This window comes from Rhyacophila brunnea, unplaced genomic scaffold (genome assembly GCF_057557595.1).
Source record: "Rhyacophila brunnea isolate RB1 unplaced genomic scaffold, BYU_Rbru_1.0 scaffold_2, whole genome shotgun sequence".
Lineage (NCBI taxonomy): Eukaryota > Metazoa > Arthropoda > Insecta > Trichoptera > Rhyacophilidae > Rhyacophila > Rhyacophila brunnea.
In genome coordinates, this window is record NW_028232859.1 from 36,147,115 (window position 1) to 36,155,952 (window position 8,838).

Sequence of the window (8,838 nt, forward strand, 5' to 3'; positions counted from 1 at the left end):
ATTTCGACGTAGCCCGCAAGTGCGGCAAAATTTATTATTTTTGAATCCTTATATTTAGTCTTAAAATTATCTCTTTCATCCATCATCATTTTTACTTTTTAAATTAAATTAAATTTATCTTAATTACACCTCCGCCCAATATGCGATTTTCACACACCGGACGAAGGCCTTTACCTATGAATAAAAAATACTTACGTGGTTGAGCAAGGAATCAGATTAGATGTTTTATGAAGCCGTTTCTAGAGGTCAGGGTTACGTTTCGACTTATAGCTACTAAATGATTATTTTACACCGGGAGAAGCCCGCCTGTAACAGGGGTGTATCAAAGTCCTAGTCCAAGATATGCATAGCATAAAGATGCAAATGCCATACCTACCTTAGAAGCAGAAGGATGCAAATCCAATAATCCACTAAGATAAAATTCTCTCAAATCGTCTGCAATATGTACTAGACAAGAACCAGCCAGGAGAACGAGCTTTAGAGGAGGATACAGCACTATGGACCATATCCAAGTCATAAGAAAAATCAGAGCGGTAACAGGAATACAAGCTGCCGCTATCCATGGGTTTTATAGACTATGAGAAAGCGTTCGTTTCCATAAAGAAATTTTCATTACTCGATGCACTCAGAAATCAAGGAATCCCCGGGCGCTATATAAATATTTTCAATAATATATATAATAGCGCAACAACATCTCCAAAAACCATCGCGCATTTCCTATCAGCAAAGGAGTCCGACAAGGTGATACAATCTCACCTAAACTATTTACAGCTACACTTGAAGACTTATTTAGGCAACTTGACTGGAATGACACGGGTCCCCATAAATGGAGAATACATGAGTCATCTGCGCTTTCCCGATGACAATAAATAGTAGTTTGCAAGACTCAGAAGACCTCCAAAGCAGAATGGAGGAACTCTCTGGAGTAAGCAACAAAGTAGGCTTGAAAATATTAATAATAATTGAAAATAAAAATATGTATTATAAAGAAGAAAGTCATGTTCAACTGCTTTGCGGGCCAAAAAGAGATCCTCATCAATGGCATTCAGCTCGAAGAGGTGAAAAACTACATCTATCTGGCAAAACAAGTGTCTATAGATAGATGTATATTTGATGTAATTGTTCGCAGAGTAAAGCTAGGCTGGAGTGCTTTTGGCCGCCTGAATAATTCCTTCAAAAATGAACTCCCACTGTGCCTAAAGTGCAAAGTGTTCAACCAGTGTGTACTTGCCGTAATCACATGCGTGTGAAACATTGACCCTAAGTAAAAGAGAGATCCAGAAACTTAGAGTAGCACAACGTGGTATGGAAAGGTGCATGCTGGGCATAACGCAAAAAGACAAAAAGAGGAATGATTAGATAAGAGAACAGACAAGGATTTATGATGTGATAGAGTTTGCTAAAAACCTCAAATGCAGATGGGCTGGACACATAGCTCGAAGAAAGGACAATCGTTGGACAAATTTAGTCATCCAGTGGTATCCAAGAGGTACAAAACATCCCCAAGGTAGACCTAGAGGCCGCTGGATCGATGAAATGATAAAGTTCTGCGGAAAAACTTGGCAACGCAACGCACAGGAACGAGAGAAGTGGGATCAGCTTGGAGATTAGCAAGGCCTTCATCAACCAGTGATTAGATTCAGGCTGGTGATGATGATGATGACATAATAAAATTTAAAAAAAAATGTGTTTTGCTTTGTTGTATTTATACATATAATTTTTGTTAACTTATACATTGTTTTATTTTGGCTAGGTAAATAAGATACAAATCCACATTAACAAAATATCTTTAGAGGCAGAAGGATGCAAATCCACACTACGTTTTTTATTTTATTTTTTTTAGATATAAAATTGTATTATATTTATTCCTTTCTTACATATTCCAGAAGTACTTTAATTGAATTAGAATAAAAAAATAATGATCATTCTATGTATATTTTCTTAGAAGTTATGAGTATTCGTTTAAAATAAAAATTGTTTTTTGGCTCTCCTGAACAATTGGGTATTTGGCACTTGCATCCGTCTGCCTCTGAGGTACAGATTATTATATTCGCACAATTGAATAGACTGTTTTAACAAAGCGCTGACAACATTTAAAAAGATGTTCGTCACATCGGAAATGGATGATATTCACAAATCAACTACAACTCTCAAATGATCGATTTGCACTAAGGAAAAAGTAGTCTTCACACATAAATATACTATTGTAACCAATTAATCATAAAAGAATACAAACACTAAGAAAATTAGGTTTAATGATTTTAAACAATATTTTGGCAAAACATAAGTATGTATTAGGTACTTACCTACTTTCACATTCAAATAATATGTACTATAAGTACCTATTTAAAAAGTGACGTTATTTAAAACTTAGGTAATTAGGTTACTTAGCTTTTGTGATTTTTTTTACGAAAACAGTTTATTCCCTGTAGACAATTATAATAAAAACCTTTTTCTGTCGGCGCATAGGTTTTTCGATCCAATAATAAATTGTTAATTTAAAATTTGAAATGCTCATAAATTTTGATGCATCATTATCACAAACTTAAAGATTATATTAGGTTGGGGCAGGTTAGGTTAAGTTAGGTCAGGTTAGGTTAGGTTAGGTCAGGTTAGGTTGGGCTAGGTTAGGTTAGGTTAGGTTAGGTTTGGTTAAAAAAATAGTTATACAATCTGATGACGGCATCTGCGCCACATTTTCCTAAATTTATATCGATGAACCGAAAAAGATATACCTAGGTGATGTTATTTGGTTGTAGATTTACATCAAATAATAATAATATATGAACCATATACCTACTATAGCCACACATTGCATTGCTAAATGAAGCTGCGTGCCGTGCGTTTGGTTTGTGGGCGAGCGAACTCATTCGTCTACAAATGTTCGTGACCATAGACCATTTCGCTAGTGCTCGCCCAAAGTGCTCGCACTAGACGCTCAAAATTAATAATTTAAGTTATTTTAAAGAAACACTAGGTCACTGATATTAAAATATATAATAATATACAATTAATTATCACGAATATGTATCAACTTACCTATGAAACGTAATACTATCTTCTTGCTTATCAGTACGGCTACCATATTTTAATACAACACACAGAACCATCTTTCCTACTTAATTAACTAACAATATTTACCACTGACTTTATGTTTAACACAAAAAATAGCAATTTTAGCAACACGAGCTCGCAGGTTATCGACGCTACGTGAAGGGATTCACCACGATTTGCCGGCGATACTTTTAATTTTATGTGAATACGATCACACATATGTAGACCTTTTATCGTACTCTAGCGCGTGTCGCAGAGATTATAAGGGTGCCGAATACTATCTCACTCGCACTCATGCATCGTTTTTGTTCAGGCCTTGATATGAACGATAGCAGCACGAATAGGTATCTACCCATTTATATTACTGCGTCAAACATTAATTAGATCGACATGTAAGCATAATTTTGGTGATTGCCTTCTAATAAATTGTATTGCTGCCACAATTAATAGTTTAACATTAGTGAATTTCCACCTTTTCTCTGTGCAATATATTATTTATCGGTGAAAACAATTTTACAAATGTGTGCATTTGTCGAAATTGAGTGAATTTATATTTACAATGAGTGATTTATGATTTTTGTTTTGTGAAACAAACTATTTTATGTGATTTCATCTATTTATTTGTGAAATCATTTAATATATGTGAAAACTACTTTCCAAATGTTGAAGTTATTTTTTTTTGTAAATTTTGATTATTGCATTGTGCGATTAATTCCCACTGATACATACCTGTTATCAACAGGCTTTTGTCGGTTTCTGTAAATATTAAATAAAAGACGGGCCGAACCGCAACCCTGATCTCTATAAACAATTGAATAAAACACCTGATCTGGTTCTCTGCTCAACTACGTTAAAATTTATTTATGAGTAAAGGCCTTCTTCCGGTGCGTGAAAATAACTTACTGGGCGGAGGTGTAATTAAGATAGATTTTAAAGTATAAATGATGATGGATGAAAGAGATAATTTTAAGACTAAATATAAGTATTCAAATATAATAAATTTTGCCGCGCATTGCGAACGATAAATTCTCCGCGCGCCTGCGCCGAGGTGGTCCTCGTGATTCGTCAAATCAAAAGGATCATGCGATCAGATTTGGCCAATCACGAGAGAACTTTTTACTCGTCGGCGTGGGTACGAGGAATTTGAAAAGAATAAAAAAAGTCAGTAAACGTCCCTTGTAAACTATGTACGGACCTGCGAAACTTATTGTAAAAACAAAATATATAAAAGACTACAAAATAACGTTGCCCAACTAAATATTAAAATATATAACGCTAAGACCCGCACAAGAAAGACTTAGTGTTTTATTGAATCTAACAAACATAAATATATCTCCTTTCTTTTTTTTGTGAATCCGGGGTTCGATGGATACCTGAGCTAGCCGCTGGAACCCTGGATATCTCACCACCCTTATTTAAACATTAAAAATATCGAAGACACCACCGATAATCATATTATTATAAATCATAACATTAAAAAAACATTTTATATATTTATTGCATTTTAGCTGTAAAAAAATATAAACAGGATTTTTTCACACAATCACGACTCTACATTTGGAATTCAATAGTACAAGTAGATAATGAATTTCCAGTTTATAACCATCAGGCAAAGTACATACTCTTAGATCCTCCCACGCCCCTAATGGTGACAAGGACCCCATAATTAACAAAGAGATTGGACTCCAATCTTCCATCTCTCCAGTCTTCAATTTCATTGATTAAAATATTGTATTGGGCAAAAATAGTCAGGTCATTGATAAGAAGTTTGATAATGAAAAAATGATGTCCTTATAATGTTATGTGAGTCGTTTAGTTGCTAAACCGCTCTGGAAGTTTTTTTGAGTTTCAAGTAAATCACATTGTGCATTTTTGATGTTGTTGTAGTGGTGATGTTTACATAGTGATTTAAATGTATGCTAAAAATCATGGTTTGAATCGTGACGTCTGATTAATCGGCTATGTAGAGTGGATTTAGTGACCTGTTATTATATCGCCGCCTTTAGGTCTTGGATCCATGAGCCGGTGCGCTCGAAAAGTTATTGTACGCGACCTGGCGTATGACATGGCGCTGCGTGCGTGGCACGGGTGATGGACCACTTCTTCCAAGGGCAGACAAACGCATTTGTTTTTTCCTAATATAAAGTGGCGCATGGAGATAACCAGATTGACTCCAGACCATTGGACTTCTCAGTTCTTAACCGGACACGGTGGTTTTGCTTCCAAGCTCGGTCACCTTGGCCTAATAGAATCTCCGACTTGCTTATGTGGCGAATTGCAGGATGCCGATCACATCCTCTGGGAGTGTCCCCATATGTCGGTTGAAAGGAAGAGCTTCTCAAGTCGGTCCGACCCTCAGTTGGACCGGTCGGCCATTGCGACTTGGTATCTACGAGGGAAAATTTCTCAACTTTTAAAAAGTTTGCGGCATTATACGGCGAGCGAGAAGGTCTTTTCTCATCGAGAATTGACCGTAATACATTATATGGAATTAGGGATCACGCACACTCTAGTGCACGCCAACCAAGGTCTTGGGAAGTTGCTCCTGGGACACTTTCGGCACAAATTTGAACAGCGCCTATCGTTCGTTACGCCACGGTATACGCCTGCATAACGGGTGTGGAGACGTGGCGGGTGGTGGAGAGAAAAGCAAGTAATCTGTTATTTATGCTAGAGCGGATTTGGCGACTCGGTCCATACTCATTTTGATTTTTTGACGAAACGGTGGAATTTAAAACTCGTACCTCGATAGGCGTAAAGTGTAGACCTATCGATATAGCACGTCATATTATGTACCTACATTTATAATGCTGTGAGTAAATCACTGCAGTCAAATAATGATTATTTTGAATAAAATTGTCAAATACCAAAAAAGATATGATTTTTCAGTGCATGTCTATTTTTAGAATTTATAAATAATCTTGAATATGACTCTCTAAAGTCAACCGTGGGTTAAAAATAGCAAGCGAATTTTTGGCTTCAAAATCCCTATGCTAAAATTTTCAAAACACACACCTGCAAGTGTTTTTTATTCTTAAAATAGATTAATGGTTTTATGTGACGAAATCAACTGTTTCACCCGAGCTTATTGTTTTGCAATAGCCATACTGCTGAATTGCTAGGGTGTGGCCTAAATACGAGTGTTTGTATTTGTGGTAATATACAGGTGTTCGCGGAAGAAATTACCAGTTTTGTGTCATCTTCTATTAAGAGCACGTATCGCATCCTGCTTTACCTAAACATTCTTAAATTGGCTAAGGTCATTGTTTGTATGTACGTTTTCTTTTCTACATTTTTTTATCCTCAGTCGAGGTTTCGAATCTGAAAAGGTGCAACAGGGATGGCGTATACTTCTATCATCGTTGTAAGCTTATAAATATTTATGGAGATATTTTTTATTTGGTTTAAAACTTGAATGAATAGGGCACAAAATTACCAACATTGTTCCCGCCTATTGACCAAATTACGATTGAAATGTCTGTCTGCTGCCACTGATCAAAAAATATTAAAAATAGTGGCTCACGGAGGTTAGAGACTTTGATCTGATTTTAATACCATTTTTATATCTAATGTTTCCAATTAGGTATGGAAAATATTCACAAAAAGAGTGGAAGTTACTGGCTTTTAAATTAATAAGCCTCGTGTAATTTTTTCCTTTACTAAATACAGCATTATGGGGCATAATCAATCTACTTATAATTAATTCATCCATTGTTATGCATACTTAATCAGATATATTATAATATTATGTACCTACTGATTCATTGCGGTTAGTCAGTTTTAATAAATAAAAGATGAAACAATTTTATTTTAAGATCTTTATTCCTATGCAACATAAAAAAAATATTTCACAAAAAAACAACATTCATTTACAATCTCAGATTTACCAAATGTGAATGATACACGATTTCAATAAAATTTATGCATTTGTATCAGTCAAAGAGCTGCTATATAAAGCCATAATTGAATATTTTGCTCACAGTATGTTGAAATGGGTTTAAGATTCATATGAAATGAAATTTGTATTATAAAGATATATATTAGACGAGCTTGATAATAATTTAAGTTGCATGAAAGATTCCAGTAATACAAGATTATAATAAATGATGTTATTACACGATACAATATTTCAGTTCTTAACTATGTAATTCAAATTTTTGAAATACTTTTCTGAGCTTACTTGTTAACTTTGTAGTACGCAATAATAAAGTACAACATAATAACTAGGCACAATAGAATACCAATATTATGGAGATTCGATGATTTTAACATGTCAAAGATGTTCAAGGAAAATAAATGCTCTACTTGTGCTCCATGCTTATAAAATGTTAGTAAGAAATAATAAAAATGCCTTCCCTTAAGGCACTTGTGCTAGCAATACGCTTTAGTGCAAAATATTAAATAATATCCGCCCGGTGTTTTTTCTTTCATTCAACATTAACATTTTATTAAAGCTTATAATATAATTTAAAAAAACCCAAGAATATTCAATGAAAATAATGTTGAATACTATGGTAAATATATAAACTTATCCATAAGAAACGCCAGATAAATAAATGTTTCGCCGCCATATACAAAAATGTATATGTACTTACTTAAAAATTATGGACATTTAAGTGAAATAGACAGATTCTTCAAATCAAATCTACCGAGTTGATATTCGAGTGTTTGTGTAACGGTTCTGCAAAATCAGCCTGTGGATAGACACACTTATAGTAAAAATGAACACATTTGTAATTTCCGATTAAAAAAAACCTATATTAAAGTATCGATAACAGATGTGCAAATCCATATATGGCAGTATATAGCTTCACTTTGACCATCTCTATTATTGGACCCTGTGATAAAAATCTACAGTTAGATTTACACATCCGCTATCAAAAACATACTATGAATACAATGATGATAATTATTTTTACATACATTCACCCAAACACGCAATGTATTGTTAAAACAAAGTAGATTACATTATATATTATAATATATATTAAAATCTGTACATTAAAGACATTTATAACAGTCAAGTGTGCACTCGACATTTGAAATAGAGGCATTCAATTAAATGTCTGTAATGATCAACTGAACAAATAACTTTTACTTAATGCTTCAAAAGTGAAAAGGTAGGACAAAATTAAAGTGACCTCTATATACTTACACAATAATGTAATACAATAGCATCATACATACATATGAGATGATGGTGAAACCGCAGCTACACATACCTTTTCGGTCGCAAGATAAAAACAATATATTTTGTGAATCCACGTCTGCGTGTGACGCGCTAATAATCTGCGGTGAATATGAAAGGTGACTGATAATTTCAAAATAGCAATAGCACCAAGCCGCTGCTGTAATTTAATACAACCATTTTTACATAAATATTTTGATTTATCAATTCGTTAAATTTCAAAAAGGTTACATTACGGACTAATAAAACTTTTTTTTTTATTGCGAAATAGATTGTGGAAATTAATTTTTACATATGTATATAATAGATACGCACAATGGTCTCCAAAGTGAAGTGCACACGGTATTAGAATAAATAATGTTCAAATTAAATATGTGTTAAATAGCTGTCAATGTTGATTGGACTAGTGTGTTAAGTTAATATAATTGTATTTTGCGTATGTATGTATTTACATTACGTATAATAAAACAGCTGCTTTATATTAATTTTATAAAACAGCTTTCCACCAAATAATATCGACAATCAATAACATTAAAGATGTATTTTAAATCCAAATAAAAATGGAGTTGATTTGCTTATTTATAAGTTATAACTAC